General features: G+C 45.8%; 1 long non-coding RNA gene across 1 annotated transcript; it reads right to left on the reverse strand.

The window, feature by feature from the left end:
• Positions 1–2,502: 2,502 nt before the first annotated feature.
• Positions 2,503–8,347, reverse strand: LOC121064126. The gene is made up of 2 exons (XR_005816347.1): positions 8,299–8,347; positions 2,503–4,628 (listed from the first exon to the last, which is right to left on the reverse strand). It is a non-coding gene; the product is annotated as an uncharacterized LOC121064126 (long non-coding RNA).
• Positions 8,348–21,802: the final 13,455 nt, after the last annotated feature.

A 21,802-nucleotide genomic window follows, 5' to 3' on the forward strand; every position in this document is an offset into this window, starting at 1 on the left:
ATTTGGGAAAAGACACCTCTGATCACTACCTCATCCTTCCAATATTGAACCAGAGCCTTCTCCTCTTGCCCTGCTGCCCCACCCGTGAGCTCTGCCTCTGGCAGCAAGGCAGTGCCCTGAAGGTTGTGGTTGGGACCACCATCCTCCTTGTGCATAGACGTTGCACCTTACACCCCAAGCACACTGCACGAGATAGGGGTGACTGCCCCCTGGGTGCCTGTGGGCATGGGCGGTGGGCTCAGTGCCATGTGGAGCACTCCCCAGGGATGCCCAGGAAGGACAGTGAGGCCTGACCCCCCCAGTGTGTTTTTTTGATGCTTTACGGAATGCCAGTGTACCACTTAGCTAAATGGCAAATTTACCAATTACCCATGAACAAAGTCCCTATTAATGAGGCAATTAGGATACCAATTATCAGTACATACCAATTACCCATTTCAGTAGTAATTAAGTTATTAGGTTACCACTCACCACGTTTACACAAGCTAAAAATCATCACAAACCCTTTATTTTAAAATACAAAATGAAAACATAATGAAATATGGAACGTAATGAAATACACATAGACAGTAGGCATGATGTTAGGCAAACAGTGGATGTTTCTGGTGATGTATTAAGTATAGCAGCTTAAATTAAATTGATAATTTTGAAATATAACATTTTATATTTATCTATATAAAATGTCCTGTAAGTTCAATTTTTTCCCCAAAACCAATACTTGAGAATATTATTCTACAGGAAATCTGTGGTGGCTTTTTTTCCAGTCTTACATGGAATGAGGAAAAATAAAATCATTTTTTCTGACAAACACCATGCCCAACTTAAATAATCCATTTTCCCTCCTAGCTGACTGATGAAGTCCTGAACACTAGCTGAAGTCTCACTCCAAAGTAGTATTTCTGGTGTCAAAAGAGAATTTCCAAAAGTGTGTAATTTTAGCTCTCCATCCATGATGGAACCAATAAGAGAAGCACTTGCCAAAATCAAAGATGTCCAAAGGGTGGAAACACAGGAAAAAAGTGGAAACTTCAGAAAATAAATTAAGCTCATATCTCAAGTAACAGTGCCAAACTTCTCAGAACAGAATTAGTACAACTGCCAGAGGTTTCCCACAAAGATCTGTGATGCACCTTGTGAAAACTGATGAAATTTGGTTTCCAGCATTAGGGATTCTCCACAAAAGCTGACTTTAGCAGCTTTCCTGTTGTTGGTATCAGAGACATTGCTAAGTAGAAATACACAGCCACCTTTGCCTGGAATGTGTACGAATGGGGCATCTTTAGGAGCAGAAGCTCTTATATTTCATGGTGGAAATTGTATGTACGCACATTTGCATCTGCTTGAAGTGGGGAAGGGAAAAGAAAAGGAAAAGTGTTTCAAAGTGCACTGGCACTTGACCACCTGGATGAAGAACAGAGGAGCTCTGCAAGGCAGGACACTGTTTGTAGCACTTAGAAACCTTCCAGGATCACCAGAAAGAAGGAAATATGCTGCCCCTGCTCAGCCAGAACAAGGGGAGAGCACCCCATCCCTATTGACCCACCATGACCCAAAAATGTTTGGGAAGACTGCCCCCCTCATGAGTATGGCCCAGGTCAGCGGTGATGCAGAAGCTCCCCCAGCACAGAGCTTGAAGCTGTGCTCAGGTGGCACTTCGAGCTCCTGGTCCCACAGACATCCAGATGGAAGGAACCTGGTAAAACATACCTCAATGAGAGCTTTCCTTCACAGAGAACAGGGAGAGGATCACTCTTCTGATCTCACCCTGGTATGGGGCTGGCATAGAGCTGACGGGTGTGCCTGGGTCTGGGAAGGGGACGGAGACATTGGGTCCATTACCAGCGGTTAAAATCTGATTCAAGCTCTCAGTACATTGTGTAGAGACACTCGTGCATGGCAAGCAAGGGAGTGGAAAGGCTCACCTCACCCCCAGACCCAGACAGCCCCAGACAGCCAGAGTTGATTACCAGCGTGAGCAGGAATGGGCTCTCCCCAGGAAGACATCGAAGGGGATATCGATCAAAATTTCTGTCATACATTAGCAATGACTTGGTTTTCAGAAGCTGAGTTTGCAGGGAGGCAAATAGTACTTCCCAGGGCTTCAGAGTTCACCCTCTAGCCTGGTGCTTCCCTTGCATCAACGTGACAAGAAAAGCAGCAGCCACTGCTAAAGGAGGTGAAATTTCACTGCACAGAATCTCATGGGGGTGATGGATGCCTGAAGTCTATTTCTAACGCTTGTGATGGAAAAAGAGATTTGACTGGACTGTTGAATATCTATAAAATTGATAAAAAGAGTCCACAAAGCAGGAGGAATTGTCACCACTGCAAGGAGACAGGCTAAAGTCTCTTCTCAGTGCTGGCAGAAATTGATCCTTCTTCAAAATGGACTGCAATTTTTGCCTTCTTGTGGAAAATACTCACACTGAGCAGAAGGAACAAATGGAACTGCAAATGTTTTTTCCACCTTCAAAACACCTCTCTCTTTTTTTTTTTTTTTTAAAGATCTGAATAGCTGAGCTGCAGTAATGGGAGCGTTGCTACCAAGTGCAGTCAGTCAGGAGCAGTGAGCATAAATAGTGGATCCTGGCTCAAGCCAAGCAGTTATTAAACCAGACACAGTGATGAAGCCAAAGGTAATGGGGTCCAAAACCATCTGAACTGCCTAATTGGTCTCTGCTGGAGACGGTATCTGGGGAATATTCACCTGTCCAAAAAAGGACACGTCTGTGTTGGAAAGCTGAATCTCTGGAATTCAAGCAAGGAGTGTGGAAAGCCAAGAAAGTAGTGTGGATTTCATCTTGGCTATCAGCTGGGAGTATCAGCCTTGGAACATGTCTTACGAGATCAGGCTATGGAAAATCCCTTTAAGGATATGGACCACACAAAGTAAATCATTTCCAGGCAATTGGCCTGGACTAAACAGTGGCAAAACCCATGATAACAACACTACCTCATGGCAGCTAATGATACATTAAAAAAGAGCAAAACGAAGCTACAGGTTCAGTAACGCCCTGTTTAAGAAAAATTAGAGAGGAGAAAAGGGAAGAAATGTTTTTTTAGGATACTAAATTGCTGAGAGCTTTCTTCCTATCAATAGCAAAAAGCTAATGCAGCAACACAAAGGAAGCTGAGTGGAACCAGCAACACCACCTCACAGGCACAAAATTTTATAGGGTTTTATAGGATTTTTGCAGCTATAACAATATGTCTTCATGTTCTCAGAGTACCTGCACCGGCAGTTTCTGATTGTTTTGATTTGCAGACTCCAGAGATTTTTCCAATGCATGGACCAATAATAGAAAGCTGAAGCTCACTGCTGACGTTTATCTCCCCATAGCTACTGTCCTGAACCCTTGTGTGCCCGGGCTCTGCAGGACATGGGATGAACAACCCTGAGCTGTGTGGTGGGTAAACCACTCCTTCTTGTGTCTGCTGAGGCTTGGAAGGCCCTGATGGTGGCCAGGTAGGCCCTGTGACGGACCCTGGAGAGACATCAGGATGTCTGGGACCACCTCATTGTCGTCCTGAGCTTTTGTAAAGGTCCAACGTGCAGGAAGAGAGCTGCTGAGAAATGCACGACCACTGTCCAAAACCCGCTGCAGACCAAGCCTGCCGAGCGAGCACACAAGTTCAAGTCTCACGGGTCTTCTATGGGTCAGTCTGTCACCACCTCTGGGTGCCCAGCGTGGTGGGGAGTGTGGACATGGAGGCAGCTGATGCTCCTTCTGCTTGCAGAGCACACTCCCAGTGGGCTCATGCGTAGCTCCAACCCCTCCTCCCCGATAAATAAACAAACAAAAATTAATAACAGCAAACAGGCACAACAATGATGCCCCAGCTGGAAGCGTACTGACCCTGCTTGAAGCAACAGCATGAAAAGGAAGAGCTTCCATTCTCCCGAGAGGCAGGTTATAAAAATACATGATAAATGCAGCCATGAAGGAGATAGACCAGTAAGGACTTGATTCCCAGCCTCTTCTCCGAAGGCCTAGGGCTGAAATAACACAGGTTGCACGTTGCGCTTGGGTACCTTCACAGCATTCATGTGGGAAGCTTGCACGAGACCAGTCTGCATCTTTCCTGGCACAGCTCCTCCTTTCTTGCTTTCACGAATGAAAAAATTATCCCTGTTTGAGCTCCTTAGGCACAACAGAATATTAATAATAAAAAAAAAGAAACAATTTTTATACATTCCTCAGAACTGCATCTGCGCTTGGTGCCTCAGGCCCAGTGTTGTATTTACTGTCGTGCCTTTGCAGCTCCAGTAAGGCAGTGCTGTTAATGATAACAAAAGTGTCTTTGCTCTCCTTTCCTGGAAGCTCCACCTTGCTTCTCTGAGGGTTAAACTTCCCAGAATAGAGATAGTCAATGTAATTTTCAGGCTTGCTGGAAACGATGTTGCTGAGCATCATGACAAACAGAAGAAAGCCGAAAAAGCCAACGATGATGAGGATATAAAAAGAGGCCATTATCTCCTCTTGCATCTCTAAGGCCGGGTTGCTGTAATTATTGAAGCGAAGGGTCTTCTTTTGTTCCACAAGCATGTGGAGTAACTCCGGCACGGCTGAACTGCTGTTTGTGTGGTTGCTGAAAGCCATCTTCTGTTTCCACTCAGGCTGCAAAAGCTAAACAAAACAGAGCAAAAGAACCAACTTAGCAGGCTAACGCATTCCTGTCCTTCACATCTTCTAGCTCGGGCCTTAGACACTGTTCCTCTCCTTTGCTGTGTAACTATCTGCATTTGGCTGTCCTCTAGCTGCACGGCTTACATGCATGGAGCTGCTGTGAAAGCCAGCAGGAGCCAATGCAGGAACCAAGAGAATTAAACACCACTGCCACCCGCACAAAAAGACGTGCACGCACATGCACGGGCACATGCTACTCCTGCACGCTGGCTTTGTTTTGCTGGTGACGTAGCATCCAAATCAGGACGTGGCAATACATAACACTGGCAATTCCAGTGACTATCCCAAAGGAAACAGGACGGCTCCCTCCGAGGTACCACCGCAATGCAAACAACAATACCACTGAGGCGAGAGGAGGGCAGTACTGGTGTTAAGCTCTGGCTCCTGAGTGGAAGGGCTGTTAGCTCTAAATCACCCACAGTAAAGCATGCTGAATTGAGAAAGAGCTGTCGGAAGGAACTAAATAAATCCAAATTTATGTAAGTTTGTTATCTTGCTGAGAAGGAAACGAGAGAGAAACAATTTACTGCCGAATTACATTTTGTGAGGCCATCTTCTTTTTCTTTATGAGCTTTTTTTAAAGTCATTTTTAGCATAAGAAAAACTTAACACATTGCCTCTAAGCAAACCACAAAGTCATTCTATTTTCAAAAACCTCAAGATAAAAAAAGTTTTGACTCCTTCTCCCAATTCCACATCCAAATAGTAAGCTTTTTCTTTTGGCAGCAAGAATATTCCAACATTGATACAAATCTATGGGTAATTTTTGGTTCTCTGAAATCCCCTTCTTTGGAAAGTATGTGTTAATCTTAGAAAAGCTTTGTGTAAATCTGCCCGTAAGGCCTTGCCCAGCTGTAAATGGAAGCAAAGAGTTTTATCCTGAATGTGTAACTTCCACTAATTTAAAGTCATTCACTCTCTGTGTTGCTGTTTTCATTGCTTTGCAGCTAGCACTGGTTAACCAGGGGAGCTCTCCTGTTGGAAAGGCTCTGTACAAACTGAGGATGCAACCCCACGTATTGCAGTAAAGAGCTCTGGGAATTTAGAACACCTGAAGATTTGACCGCTCCCATAAATCTTTTCAATAAACTGTTTAAGAGCTAATTAGGAATAATATTTTCTGATGGACACTATAGCAAGCTCCCTCAGAGCAACTCTGCCTGTTGGTCACCCAAGAGATATTTGGTAGGATTAAAACGAGCGTAACCCTTGGAAAAGCTCATGGCCTCCTTCAAAGCATCATCCCCATCTGGCAGCCTCCCTCCCTTCTCTCTCCAGAGCAGGCACTGGTGGTGATGGGTCTTTTCTGCTTGTGCTCTCACCTGGATGAGCACTGCTCCTGACTCAGGGAAGGCAGGCATTTCCTCTCTGTCCAGCTAGGATGAGCCAGTCACCTGAGTGCTGAACCACTGATCTGGTGTCTGAAATCGCCTGAACATCCTGGATAATTAAGGCTAGCTATTCCTGGTTAGGTTTCCTCCTTCTTGCAACTATTATCTTCTAATGAAGGTGTTTACTCTGCTGGCTGGGTGGTGACTGGTGTGCCTGGCATCTATTAATAGCCAGATCACCACTGCAAGTGGTTACATCAGTTGAGCACAGAGTTTATGCGGGACCCATTCGCAGAGACACACACAGAGATTTACAGCCACAGTACAGGAACTGGAGATGTGCCCGGGGAACATCAGGAACTGCAACAAAAGTGGGTGTTTGGGACCACATGGTTCATGCAGAGTACAGCCCTTAGCTAATCAAGATTTTTTGGTCTGCACAGAAAAACAGAAGGCAAAATTCACTCCAGATTCCAAGACAGATGCAAGAAAACTCCCCATAGATTAAAAAGTGTGTCTGGCTACATCTGCTTGCCTGCGGTAGAAATTGGTGATCATGATGCTGTGCAGGAGTGGAATGTACCCTGGTGTTCCCCTTCCAGAGGGGGCATGGGGACACAATGTGAAGAAAAGTGCTATATGCCTCAACAGTAGCTATTTTTACTCTGAAAAAAAATATTTACTGAAAGTAGATTGACTTTCTGATAAGATTTTCTTTGTTGCTCCCACACCCCACGTATCGGTTCTGTGGCTAATGCCATGATGAGCTGCAGTACCTGGAGAGGAGCAAAGTTCAGGGTTATACCATTTGCCCTTATTCTTTTCCACAGGCGAACTTCCTAACTGGCTGCATGAAGGGGAAGGACAGGCTGGATGGACCTTCCCTCTCACCTTCTGGAAGATGACCTCAGGTTGGGAACCACAGCCTTGCACTGCCCTCCTGGTCTCTTGGCACAGGCTCCCATGACTCCTGCCACTACAGGAGCAGGGCTGATCCTTTTGTGATGCATAGACATTGCTGGGTTTCAAAAATTTAAGGCAAAACCACAGTGCTTTTCCACACGGTTCCTCAGACACTGCCTTTGAAAGGATACAGTGCTTTGTGCTCTAAAAAAGTGCAACTAGCTAAACATCATTGGACTGGCTTTTAAAGGGTCTGCAGGCATGGGTATCGCTGAGCCATGTGCCACCTCACCACAGTAAAATCTTGCTCATACAGAAAATTAGGGGGGGAGGATGCATTTATGAATTTTTAATGCTTTTCTGTACAAAATACATCAGAAAAAAACAACGCTGTGGGTACCAATCCTCAGAAAACAATAATGAAAGGCTTGAGGCAAATGACATAACAAGCTGAAAGGGCAGATTATCACTTGCTAACTTGAACAGCCACCACATTGCCCTTAGGCCAGGCAGCAATACAGTGGGAATTTTTAAGCAGCAGGTAGTGGGGGCCAAGCGCGAGTGCAACATCATGGAAAGGCAGAACCTGAGTTCACCCAAAAGTGAGAAAGAAGCCTAGGGTAAGGTCTTTGGTGGCAACTAGGGAAGGATTAGTGACTGCGGTTGTGCCACACCAGGCCTCTAGAAGAGAGAAAAGAGGTCTCAGGTGGTTTTGTATAAATAGGGCTGTGTGTCGCAGGTCTATGGACACATGTACCCTCACATCCCCCACACATCATCATGCCTCAAGACTTCAGCTGTCTGTATGGTTACCTCTTCCCCACCCTTGTGTTGGGTGCATAGGTTAGAAATCAACCTTTCTTTCCATGATGGGACTCATCCCCTTTCTATGCATTCCCCTCTTCACTTTTCCATAGCCTAAAGACTGTTTTTTGTTGTTGTTGTTGCTGTTTTTTCCCATTTCAACTGTTTTCTGTATATGTCCAAAGTGGTGTTCCACACACACCAACCATAAATATACACTATCATCTGTCTCCTAAGTAGGCATAAGTCCGTGAACAAAAATGCAAATGCACAGATGTGCGTCCACATACTTCTCTCCCTACACACACAAACACTCACTAAGCTATAAAAACACCCACAGAACTACATGTATAATGCCATAACTAGGTAATTTTCAAAAAACGACTGATAGCTTGAGTGATAAGCAGAGCTGCTTTTCAGATGACAGCACCTGTGAAAAAGAACGATCCAGTAGATGTACCCAAAATACTGGAAAAATTGAAATGAAAATTTAAAACAATGCCTACTTATCACTACATAGAGGAAGACATACCAAGAGCTATGAAATGTACCTGCTCGAACAGCTTACTTACATGCAGACTTGGCTGTGTCTTGGGAGCAACACCTTGTTCAGCTGTCAGGCTTGCGCCCAGCTGACCAAAGCATTTAACTATTTAAGGAGCATAGGAGAGGAGTGGCTTCTGCTTCTCGCCTCTAGCAAGTAATCACGGGCACATTATGAATGAGGGAGTGTCGCCAAAATAATGTGGTAACAGGATACTATGGGCATATGAGGCTTGTAGGACATGGGGGCTCCAGGCAAGTGGTCATTTGTGTTCCCTCATCTTGTAGGGGATGGGGATAATATTGACCAGGACTCAGTTGCCTCAATACTGGGCAAAATAAAGCATGAAGGCTGTTCCAGGCAGGTGCTTGCTGCTGGACAGAGCCCGTGTAAGAGAAGATGTGAGCCTGGGGTGATTTTTGGTTATTTGTCCAAGATCTGTCATTTGAAAAGTCAACAGGCCTCAGAAGCAGGAAAGAAAGTGTCTGTGTCCCTGTTCCCCCCCGATGCATTTGCCTGATGCCACCTCATCGTGACAGAGGCTAGGCAGTTATGTCTGCTCGTAGTACACACCTACAGCCCTGCTCTACCCTTCTGGTGAAAGGATGGGGAAAGAAAGTAGATGGGAATAGGAAAGAGGATGTCAGATGAAGCAACCTTGTTATCTTTCATCTTGCGTCCTCCTGCCACAATGTCTTATATCCTGTTCTGCCAGCTGGGCATGGGTGTTTTATTCCATTCATACACCCTCCACATGGCAAAACAGCACACATTATGCCCCTTCACAATTAAGTCTCTTTTTAGGATCGACATATAACACCAGCCACGGCTTGCAACATTTGAGATTTAACTCAAGCCGTGTGATGGGAGTCACAAATGACTGCTGCCCTGGGGTTGCTTTGTGCAACAAGAACAAAACTGAAGGCACCTCAGGGAATAGGAAAGCTCATGTTAATGTGGGCTTGGTTTCCTTCCATGCCAAAAGACAGGAGGGAGCAGGACTGTTAAGTTGAGGGTAACCAGGGCCCCATGACAGCAGGGTATGTCTGCAAGCAGCAGCAGCTATTGCTATTAAATTGCAGTCAGACAGAATCATAAATCTTGCTCTGGGACTCAGTTCAAACTACTCTTTTTTTTTTTTTTTCTTTTCTTCCAAGTTTAATCTTCACTGGATAACACACACTGCTTTGAAAGCATCAGCAGCTCATTAGTTGAGCTGCACTTCTGGCTAACAAATGCAGAGCCACAAATAGGAAGAAAATCAGAAGCAGAGAGCTACTGGTTGGAGGAAAGCAGATCTGAGGGCTCCCAGGCAGCAAAGCGGATGGAGAAAGAGAGTTTGGGTTTGGGGAATGTCCCTCATGTTCTTCCCCCCATCCATGCGTAACCTGCTCTGCTGCCAGACTGCAGGGATGTTGCACAGCTAACTGCCATCTCCAGGAGCGAAACGCGGTACAGAGAGCATTACTGGTCTAAAGCCATGAGCCATCCATGAGACAAAAGCTTGTGGAGAGCACAAAACACCCACTGGCCTGTCTGTATTGCCTTGCACCAGGCTGAGCCAGAGACACAGGCTGGCAGTATCCCAGCCTCTAGCTAGAGCATGGTGAAGCAAAAGTCTCCTTTCTTTCCTCTTCCCTAGATTTGATGGCCCCTTTTTCTTGAAAACAAAATCAAATGGAAACGTATAAGTATAAACACTGATAGTAGTCCCATTGGTGATTAAGTCCATCTGATGCCCTGAACAAAGTGGGATTATGAGTGGGACAGCCTCAAGCATACAGCAAAGTTTGCTGTTTGGGGTTTGCTTCACTGCCTGGGACTCTGTCTGGAGCTTCCTTGCTCAATGGGGAGAGACAGGTAGCCCCAAAGGCTGATGAGTCCATCTCTCAGCACAACTTGCCCTCAAGAAGGTCTTGCTTTCTAATGACTGTGATTAGTGTCAGCCTCTGATGTGACAACAGTAAAAGTGCTGTAAGTTGGACTCCCCCATCAGTCATACCAGGGCAAAAGGATGTGGGATCTCTTCTTGTCCTTCCCAAAGCAGGACTGCAATGATCCCACATCACCTGGAGGAAGCATTCAGATACAATTCTCTATAAAGATAATGAAGGGGCTGGGGTAGCCTAAATGTTTAGATAAGGGGGAGGACGGAAGTTGTGGGAGTGCTGGATCCCATTGTGGTGTGGATGGCAAAAGATGGGCAGCCACAGCCCTGTCCCTTGAGCAGGAACAAGCACTCAGCACCTGCCTAATGGTGACAACCTCCTTCCTCCACCCACAGCCGTAGAAATCTGTGCTGGGGCCAGACAGCACCTTTCTTTTTGAAAGGTATGAAGGAGGAGGGAATGGGTTTGGAGCAGAAACACAGCAAAAGGGCCTGAAGAATTAATTCTGACAGTCTTTCAGTGAAGGTATATGGACCCTCAAATAAGATGGGATATTTCCATCATCTTTATAGGAGGTAGGCCAAAGCATATCAGCTGAGGATCTGATCCTCTTACTATCATAGAACGATAGAATCATAGAATGGCTTGGGGTGGAAGAGACATTAAAGTCCATCCAGTTCTACCCACCCTGCCATAGGCAGGGATGGCACCCACTAGATCAGGTTGTCCAGGACCTTGTGCAACCTGGCCTTGAACACCTGCAGGGATGGGGCATCCACAGCCTCTCTGGGCAACCTGTGTGAGGGCCTCACCAGCCTCTGAGTGAAGAATTTCCTCCTAACATATAATCTATATCTCCTCTCTTTTAATTTAAAGCCATTCCCCTTGCCCTGTCATTGTCTGTCTGAGCCAAAAGTTGCTCTCCATCCTTTTTATAAGCCCCCTTCAAGTATTGAAAAGGTACAATAAGGTCACCCTTGAGCCTTCTCTTCTCCAGGCTGAACAGCCCCACATCTCTCAGCCTGTCTTCACAGGAGAGGTGCTCCTCTGATCATCTCTGACCATCCTCATGGCCCTCCTCTGGACCCGCTCTAACAGGTCCACATTCTCCTTGTGCTGGGGGCTCCAGACCTGGACACAGCACTCCAGGTAGGGTCTCACGAGACCTTAGCAGAGGGGGACGATCACCTCCCTTGCCCTGCTGGTCACCCCTCTGTTGATGCAGTCCAGGACGCAGCTGGCCTTCTGGGCTGCAAGCATGCACTGCTGACTCATGTTGAGCTTTTCATCCACCAGAACCCCGAAGTCCTTCTCTGCAGGGCTGTTCTCAATGAGTTCCTCTCTCAGTCTGTGCTCATGTCTGGGATTGCTCTGACCCAGGTGCAGCACCTTGCACTTGGCCTTTTTGAACCTCATTAGGTTCACATGGGCCCAATTTAATTATTGAAGTTTCATTTTTCTTTAAAGACAATATAAGGAAACAATACAAATTAGCAAAGATATTTTAATCATATTTTTGCACTGTTCTGGAATTTTAGTGTCACCAACTCTACAGTGAGAATCAAAACCCTGGAGGCAGATTCAGGGGCTGGTGGAAATTGAACCAGTCTCTGTGCTCTCTGCTTCCAGGAGCCACGGACACCTGGAAGCACATTACCAAGACAGGCAGACATGTCTTTAAAATCCAATGGGTGGGAACAAGTCAGGAATGAAAGATTCAGCATGCTATTGAAGCACCTGGACGAGCCCAAATGAGCTTCAGTCTCAAAGCATTTCCCATGCACACTTTCCTCTGCAATGTGCGAGCTTGTTTTCCATGCTCACATCCCTGTTGGGGAAATAAAGTGGATCATGTCTTCAAGCAACATTTCCTGTTGAGCCAGAGCGACCTGCCTGCCTCAGAGGAAGTGGGATGAAGGAATGTCTGGATCTAAGATGAGTAACGGAGCCTTCCTCACATGGCTGAGTCCTGCAGACAGACCACACCGGTCATCGAGGACAGTGGGGTACTGAGGACCTCAACTGCATGTGGTACCTTGCATGCAAGCCCTGTGACTTCCTCAAAAAAAATCTGGGTCATGCCCTGGCAGGTATTTGCTCTAGGAATGAACCATCCCCAAGACTCGGAGGCCTAGGTGTGTGTCTTCCTCATCAGCCCTCCTTGGGGTTACTGCTGGCCAGAGGCTGAGGAAGACTTGTTAGAGGACAGAGCTACTTTATGAAGAAAAACCCTTCCAAAGACCCTGCTTAGGCAGGGCTATCATCTGCTGTGTCCTCCTCCCAGCTTCCTCTTGGTGATGGCCAAGGCCTCCTGGCTTCCTGGTTGGTGCTGAGCAGGGGCCTTCCAGGCCCTTCAGCAGGCACAGCACTGAGGGTGAGGGCTGCAGGTAATGGCCCCAGCACAAGGCAGCACACTGAGCCTCTCGCACAGGTCACAGCATGTCACGAATCGCATTGCCCAAGCCTCTGCTGCTGAGGATGAGCCAGAGCTTTCATTTTGCTGTTGCAGCAATAGGCCTTGGGCTAGTCCTGGCTCTCTGGTGACCTGTTTCTCTCTCTCCATGCCCAAGTGTAGGTGTGAGAAAAAGCTTGTCTGAACCCTTGAGTGTTGATGCAAAGCACTGTTGCAGCCCTGCTCATACACAGGAGCTAAGGGAAAGCAGCATGGTGTTGGCATGTGTGCTCAGGAGTTTCTGCTTTGTGCCCATGCACTGCATGGCAGTTGTATGTTTTGCTCTTTTAAAACTGTTTTTTTTTATTATTATTATTTATTTTTTCTTACAGCATCTTTAGATGTTCCTCCTCAGAAACAAGAACAAACCCTGGATAGCTGTCTACACAGTGAACACATCAGGAGAAAGAAAGGGCCTTCTGCTGTCTGTGAGATACGCAGTGTGAGTCAGACTGCAAAAACAATGTTATTAGACATATTTTTAATGAGTGATTCTGATGAAAGTCTCAGGCAGATAAGTTTAGATTCCCGTTTGTTTCTTTACTTTCTTCCTTTTATTTATTTATTTATTTTAGCTTTTCCAACATTTATTGTCTGATTGTTCTAAGCTTTTAGCTTTCTCCACACTCCAACACAGCAGGCCTCCACATCCTTTGTGGCTTCCTCACTTTTCTCAGACCCTTTCTCTGCCAGCAAATTTCATTTTCTAATGCTGCCTGAGCAGCACACATCCCTGGGAGGCAGCCATCGCAGCCAGGGCCGCGGAGGCCTGTCCTCTGACAACGGAGCATGCTTCAGACAACGGTGTTGCAAAGCACTGCTGACCTATCTGCACTTCATCACTTGACTCACTTCACATGCGGTCTCTGTGCAGTTGTAACCACTTCAGGAGCCGGTTGTCTCAGAACCACATCTAGGTTTTGCCACTTGTGACTCACCTAGTGGCAGTAAAATTCTAGCTATTGCCCTATAATTGTGCCTGGGAATCAAAAAGATCCACGTTTATTGTGGTCCAATGTTCACGTTTTTGGCTCCCATCCAAAACACATGGTAATATGATTTGAGTAGTATCACCTTCAGGACAGCAATAAAAGCAATTGCCACTCCCATCCTGTGCTTCACATCCTGTTTCCACCACGGTCTACACATTAAGGCACTCTTGCTGAGACAACATCACCCTGGGACAACCCTAGCCAGCCTGCGGTGGTGGCTGCTGGCTGTCAGTGACACCAGAAGACAGCAGTGTCCTTCCCACAGGAGGAGAAGAGCTAGAGGAGGAAACCCAAGCACAGCGGGATGCTGAAGAGCAGCACCGCCTCTGGAGAATGCTGATAATGCCCATGAAAGTTCACAAAGACCTTTTTTTCTCCCATGTTTCACTCCTGATTGCACCCAACCACCAGGTTGCATGGAAGAGGAGGGGGCTTACAGCAAGGGGACATAAATCAGTTTTTCTGCCCTGTGAATGCGGCCAGTAGGAGAGATGTAGCCGTGGTGGTGTGGTTACTATTTCTGCTGCCTTACCAGCAGTCAGGGCTTTATTTCTGGACCATTGCTATGGTGAGCTTCTTGGATATTTACCTAGAGTTGGACACTTCTAAACCAAGCTGGGAGCAACCATCCAAGATCTGTCCATAATGTCCCCAAAATGGAAGAAGGAGGTGTCAACAAAGGAGGAGTGTTTGTGTAGGGCCATGATTTAGTGAGGCACCCAGGGTGAGGGCACACACAATGGCAGAAGACCAGGCAGTTTGACAGGTTGTCCCATGTTGTCCCAGCTGCTGTAATTGCTCATTTCCTCTTCCCCCTCCTCTGAAGATCTCCAGATAAAACGTGTCAGACTGAACAGCCTACCACAGGGTTTAATGTTTCCTCAGAAGAGGCAGTGAGTATGCACTTGTGCAGCAAGGTACCGACTGGTGCACACTGGTCTGGTCCTTACTGTAGGTGCGTGCTTGCTTGCTTTGTTGAATGGAGACTGTAACATGTTATAAAACAACAAACAAATCCAATAAAACCACAGCCAGGTTACAACATCCCTTTTATCCCTTTTTTAAATTTTCATGGACTGCTTAGTTCTCTGCAGGTTCCCCAAAGTGCCAACTGCTCCTGTGGATAACTAAAGAGGAAAAATAAAGAGGAGGCAGGGTAATGCATCACCTATGAATTCTCATTGAAAGAATCTTGAGATGGAAGAGGGAAGTTGCTTGGAGCTGGAGGAAGGAAGCAAGATCTCTCAGTGCCTCGGGTCCTGGCTGTTTTAGGGGGAGGGCTGGGCAGCAGGTCTGGGGTTTGTGCATGGCTGGTGGTCCCTGTGAGCAGCTATTGGGTGGATTTACTGCCTTTTAACTTGCCCAACACTTGCCTCTGCTGTTAATGCAGTTTTGCTGTGGCATCCAGGGGCTGTGCTGCAAAATGTGTAATGCACACCATGGCAAGGTAGTTCTGTTTGTTCCTTTATACCATCAGATCATGAGGTATCAGTTTTCACCATATAACGCCTTTCTTCAGATCAGACCAGCTGCCTTGCAGGTGTGGCAACTGTAAGATAAGGTGATGCCCTTGTCTTTGACCCTGGTGAATCCAAATTGGAGGGTGACATCCCACTCCTGCTGCTGTCAATGACAGACAGCACTGCCACCAGCAGAGACATTGCCGTTGGCTCTACTCCCACCCAAGCCTAGCCAGGAGGATCTCCGGGGAAATGAGCTGCCCCACATAGCCACGGCAGATGTAGTCATATTCCCCTGGAGGTACATGGGAAACAGGAAGAAAATAGGACAGAAATCTGAGCTGGGACAGCCTGTCCTTGAGATGAAGGGTGCTCTGTACAGACACAGTGAGAAAGAGGAAAAATATCCTCATCTAAAATCAGAAGATCTGCTCCAGCAGTCAGACCAAGTATCTACCTACCCCTGCCGTCCCCTGGGTAGTTGTACTAGTGGGTGCTCAGGGAACAGGTGAGAAGGAAAGTGTTGTGTTTGCCACGCCAACCCTTGGTGCTCAGCAGCTGGTGTCCAAGTGTCCTTTCATGGCAACACTTCTGGAAGTTTGGTTTCTAAAATGAACATCCAGGAACAGACCTATTGAAGCAAGTTTTGTGGCACAGGACCTGAAATTACCTGCAGAAGTTTTTCTTTGTGTCAGAGAACACAGCAAATCTCATTTGAAGGCTGCCAGTACTCCTGCTTGTCCCCCTGAGCCCCAGCAAGCTCATCTTGGCTATTTGACATTCTTTGTGCCTGGGCATAGCTTCAAGGGGGCTGGCAATTTCTGCATGTTGGTGATTTCTATGAACAGAGATCAGGAGAAAGAAATCCAAAAGAAAAGGTGCTATTGACTAATAATACATAACTATTATTATATTTAATAATATTATTAAATTAAATACTTTTGCACATATTGAATTAAATAATCTGCTGTAAAGGAAGAAGGTCTTTTTGCTATTGCCCATGTTCTGCAGTGAGCTTGTCATCACCACTGGAAACTTTGATTAGCATGAAGCAGTATGTTTCTTGTCTGCTTACTTTTGTTCAACTTACATTTTTCATTCTGCTGCAATCCCTTTCTCAATGTCAGGATCTGGACAGACTGTTTATTGGACTATTGCTGCTAAGGTGAGAGATCTTATTTTTTTTTTTTAGGGGGGAGAGGAAATAAATCAAGGCAGAGCAGGCAGCTCATTTTAGGTGTAAACCCTGCCACAGGCTGCCTGAAGGTAAATCTCTGTGGCTCCCTGGCTTGTAGAGGGTGGCTAACCAATGAGTATGCCATTGCTGCACCACAACTCTTGCATATTAAGGTGGAAAATGGTATAAACATGGAAAGGATTGATACTTTATTTCTCTGCTCTCTGCATGCAGCTCAGGGTCAGGGAATTGAACTTCTGGGAGTGGAGCTGCAGAGGCACCTGCGGGGGGAGCTTGGCTCAAGCAGCCTGGAGAAGGGATCTGGCCTGCAGGTGCAAACTTGGTATGAGATTATTGTTTGCACTCTTTTCCCAGATTTGTTTTGCATTGTTAGGTGAGAAGCGGATAATAAATGCTTGAGAAAATACAGCTAGGGCAAAAAGTCCCATCAGATTGGAGGTCCCTACACCTGCTTTTGCCATGGGTCTGAATAAAAACCACAGGTTTGAGGCTTATATGCACAACAATGAACCAGAACAGCTGCTGAATCAACTGTTCCCCTGACAAATTACCCTGCCACTTGAAGCTGGAGGCCGTAAGGAAAAAGGAAATAGGAGCTAAGACTCTGGGAACAATGGCTTAGATTCTGCGCTGATATGGCCCCCTTTGGCCAAGGCAGAGGGGTTATGCTCATTTCTGCTGAGCAAGGACCTGTGAGCCTTTGGGAGGCTGGGGAGAGAGGTCTGAAGGCCAGAGGTTGTGTTATGGAGGGAAAACCCTGGAGAAGGGAGAATAGTGCGGTATGGGGAGGCAGAAAAAATAGTGCTGATGGGGCTGTGCCCCACAGAGAAGCAGGACCTCCACATCAGGTAACCGTGCTGTGTTGAGTCCCTCCCTGATCCTTGGGATCAAATCAGAATGAACGCTTACATTCAGGCTAACGAGTTGTATTTTGCTCATATAAAAGTAAGAAAGCCACTGCATCTAAAAAAAAAATCAGAAGTATAACACACTGGGAATCCAACTGGCCAAAATCAAACGATGTATTTTTGTAAAGGTCAGCTGTGTTTAGGATTGTGTGGTGCACTTGCCATGTAACTGCTAACAAATTCATGAAAACAATACTGAATTAAGCATTTTGTAGAGTAAGTGCTCTCACATTAAGGTGTCACATTTTATTTTGCTCGGCTCTTGGTCTTGGAAGGCCGGTAACCCCTGGCCCAATATGTGGATTTTGTGGACTGAGAAGAGGAATTATTTCAGCAAGCCTGGGTGTACGTTTGACAATAATGCACTATAGCCCAATGAGAAAATCTGGGCCTGCTGGAGAAAGTATTGCATTAGAGTCTTTGGCTTTTCTTTTGCTAAATCAGATCATACAGTCACTGTGTTCACTTCTGGATTTAGTATCATGCATTTTCCAGCTATGTTTATATGCATCTTCCCTTTTATTTTGTCTGAAGGACATTCATAAATGCTGTTGAAGGATGGCTTGAGAATAAAACTGTCCTTGCAAGTCCTGCTCTAGAACGACCAAGAATTAAGTAATTTGCTTGAGTATTCTGGCATGGCGTGGGCCTTTGCTTCTTGCCACGTGAAGGCAGTTGCCTAGGACTGTTCCTCTGCTTGAACCTGTCCATGAGGTCAGCTGAGAGGACAGGACATCTTTGGTCTCAGGGAACAGACTCTTGCGTGTGTCACTGGTGAAACGCAGCGTGACCTTTCACAGCCTCCTCTGACAAGCAATCGCATTTGTGCTGGTCCCTTGAGCAATTGCTTGAGAAAGGCTTCGTGGAGGTTTCACAGGCGTAGCTGATGGCTCCAGCTGGATAAGGAGATTAGGGAGTGAGTTTGGCTTAGCGATAACGACGTGTAAAAATGAAACAGGATGCCATAGAAATATGATATAAGATAATTCCAGTTATCAGCTGTAAAGAACGTTCTGCTTACTTCTGATTGCTCGTATCTTCTATTTTTATCGGCTTCCTCCTACTAGTCTTTGTGCATGTTTCCCGGTGTAGCAGGTCTGACCCAACCGACTGCAAATAAAGATAACACTGATAACTATAAAGTGAGGTGGGGGGAGCTCACCTCAAACTTGCACACTCAGGCTGCTTTTCACTGTGAAGTATTTTCCAGATGGAGTTCTTAGTACCAGGGGTCTGATCTCCCATACCACCACTAAGGATTTCTGCTGGGTGTGATCAAAAGCTGTAGTAGTCACAGTGTTGACCAGAGTCTGGGTAACTTGGACAGGTTTCCAAGGCAGGCAGTAAAAGGGAGAAGAGGGACAGCTTGGCCACCCACCATCCAGTGGCCACATAACCTCATGAAAAACTACCCTGGAGCTTCTTCCCCCCAGGCGTGTATCTCTCTCCCAGAGATACAATGTAGAATCTTGTCCACATTTGTGCTGTACCACAGTTATTCGTAAATATTTTATACGCATAGCTTTTGTAACACACAACTTCCAGATTAGTCTGCAACTCTACAAAACTTCTCAAAATATCTTCGTATTAAGGCTTTGACTGTGGTTGAGACCTTTGTGCGTTACCATCACATCTCTGTTAAAAATGTAGGCCTTAAATTCAGCATGCCATTTCCATGTAATGTTGACATTTCTACATAGTGCTATTTGTATAAAACATAAGTAGCCAGAGAGCAATACCTGGAGGTGCCTGAAGGTACGTTCATTAGGCCAACCAGCAGCAAAGCTACCAACTGGAATAAGCCACAGATGATGAAGCCAGCGATATTGAAGACTTGAGAAAAATGAACCTCTGACAGTTTCCCAAGGTATTTTATGTCCCCTGAGTAAAAACTTTTGAATTTGGGGCCAAAGAAAGTACAGTATCTGCCTAATGACTTTAAGCTTCTTCCTTCTCCTCAACAAACAGGAAATCAGAAATGTGATCGCTATGTGCTGATAATTATGCAACAGGTTTGCTGCTGGCCTTTTGAATATGGCAAAGGTGATGTGTGAGTGAACTAGCCACACATTTCTAGGCACTCCTTGGCCAGCCGATGCTCTCTCTCCTGTTACATGAAGTTGGAGACAGGCCCTGTGTCAGCCCTCCAGCATTAGTCAGTTGTAACGACAAAGGAAGTGGCAATTGTGTAGAAGCCCTAAAAGATTCTGTACTTTGGCTCACACTTCACATCTCCAACATTGTTATTACATAATCGAGAAAGAAATTTTAGAGCCTTTTTCAAGGAGAGTACAGAAAGAGACCTGGCTGACTTGAACCCTTAAGATCTCATGATATGTACTCATCTCTCTTCTGTGATCAAAATGAGCCTTTCTAGCCTTAAAAATCTACATCAACAGAGCATCCCAGGATGCTCGAGCTGCACAAGGCAGCTAATGCCTTGTGCAGAGCCACAAGACCTTTCTCCCTTGCTGGGGCGACTCATAACCCAAAGCTGTTTCTCCCATTTTTCCAGGCTGGATGTCATTTCTGGGGATGTACCTGAACTCAGGTCCCCCCCGGGACAGGTCACCGCCCTCAAGTTGTCCCTCATTCCTATCCACGAAGTGCTCCCCCTTGCAATGTGGAGGTGCTGCAGGTGAAAGCTGTGTGCAATACATGACCAAGGATTGCTGCCAGGATTGCTGCACCTAACACTGGAGTCAATCATGTCCTGGGTATAGCAAACCCTGGGTGTTCACTTGAGGTGAGGAATTTGTCCCTGACATTTTGGTGTTTCTCCAGATCTAGGTGTACTGGGAGATATTCCAGCACCCAGGTCTGGACCTTGTTAATAAGGGTGTAGAAATGGGCTGGGTGAGTGGGCGCCCAACAAGTAGAATTGGTGCTCTGTCTGTGAGCTTGTGAAACAGATCAGGATAAAAAACATTGGAGGCCACAAGTGCAGTTTGTAATTAATATTTTATTATTTTGTGCAAGTGGAAAACATATGGGAGAAAGGACAACTGAAAAGATTGAAAGGTAATGTGAAAGTCCATAGAAGGAATCTATAACTGGCACTGAAAGGTGGTTTGTAACCTAGTTACACAGGAAAACGCTATGACTAAGGCATAATATTTCCCCTCTTATTATAATAAATAAAATGGCAGAGAAGAAAAAAAGAAGAGAAGAGAAGAGAAGAGAAGAGAAGAGAAGAGAAGAGAAGAGAAGAGAAGAGAAGAGAAAAAAGAAAAGATAAAGAAAAGAAAAGAAAAGAAAAGAAAAGAAAAGAAAAGAAAAGAAAAGAAAAGAAAAGAAAAGAAAAGAAAAGATGAATTTAAGTAATTCTGTCAATCACCCTTGTCACAAATAACTGCACCAGAGCTACAAAAATAAGGTGACCAGCAAGTGCCTTGGCACAAAATGCCTGAAAGCACCTGAAGTGGAAGGGGAGCTGTAGGAGGTAGCCCTTTTGAAATGCTTAATGTTCAAGGTTTTAATGTAATGGAGGCCATTTTTAACGCAAGTTTAAACATTCTCATCAATGCTGCACAGGCCTGCACCTGGAGAGCCAACAAGCAAGAGCATTTGCACTCTCACAGGGGGAGGGAAACGCAAGCAATATACAGGCTGCATGGTGAGAACCAAAAAGAACAATGCCCAAGCCAAGAAATCAACATTTTTCCAAAGCCTGGCTTTGGTCTACATTCCTCCAGAGGAAAAAGTGACTCAGAGAATTAAGCTGATGGAGATTTTCCAAGCTGTTCAAGGCACTTAAAACATTCACCTTGCCCTCAGCTCAATGGTAGGCACCACATAAATATATTTTTAAAAATACTCTGTGTTTTTAATTGTTCTAAGTTCAAGTATTCTGGGAACATAAACATTGCTGGAATACTATTTCAATGAAAGTGCAGTGCTAAAGAAGTACCTATGCGTGGAAAGGGAATATGCTCTGACTTGCATCCCTTGCCTGTCCAAATACTTGGGTAGTGATCTGTCCCTGTTCTGCCCTTGCCTTGCCTTTGAAGTGGTTGCGCTGCATGACTTTCTTTCAAGCCTTTCCCAATTCTTCTCACTCTCCAGTAGCTAAAAATGGCATGTGTGTCTACAGAGCAGAAATAAAAGTCCCCTCCAGCCCAGACCATTGCTTCTTTGATCCCAAACAAGAAAACAGGCTTCAAGCTGGCTGGGTTGCTATTTTGAGCAACACAATGTCCAGGGGAGATGTATTTCTGCCTTTTAGCAGAGACAGCTGATACCTGCTGCCACAGCAGTTGAGTTCATCTGCTGCCTTCCCCCTGCAGCTCTGTGGACATGGCCCATGAAAGGAGGGTGTGTGGAGGCCATGGGCAGGAAAACCTCCCTGGCACGGACCTCACGTCAGATACTGCAAGAAATAAACAGCTCTGCTGAGTGGGGGCTGATCTAGGGAGCTAGAGGAATGTCTCACAGGTTTCAAGTGAAGCAGTCACATAAGCTGCACCAGTGATTAAATAGCAGAGATTTGGGGAAACTACTTTTCACAGTGTGGAAATTCACTTTCCAACCAAGGGCTAGTACCTAGGTCTTGTGCAATAATTAAATGTGATCGAGACGCTTGAGCCTGTATGTTACTGAGTCCTTGTACAAGGGTGGATATTGCTGCTAAGAC

This window comes from Cygnus olor, chromosome 1 (genome assembly GCF_009769625.2).
Source record: "Cygnus olor isolate bCygOlo1 chromosome 1, bCygOlo1.pri.v2, whole genome shotgun sequence".
In the NCBI taxonomy this organism is placed as follows: domain Eukaryota; kingdom Metazoa; phylum Chordata; class Aves; order Anseriformes; family Anatidae; genus Cygnus; species Cygnus olor.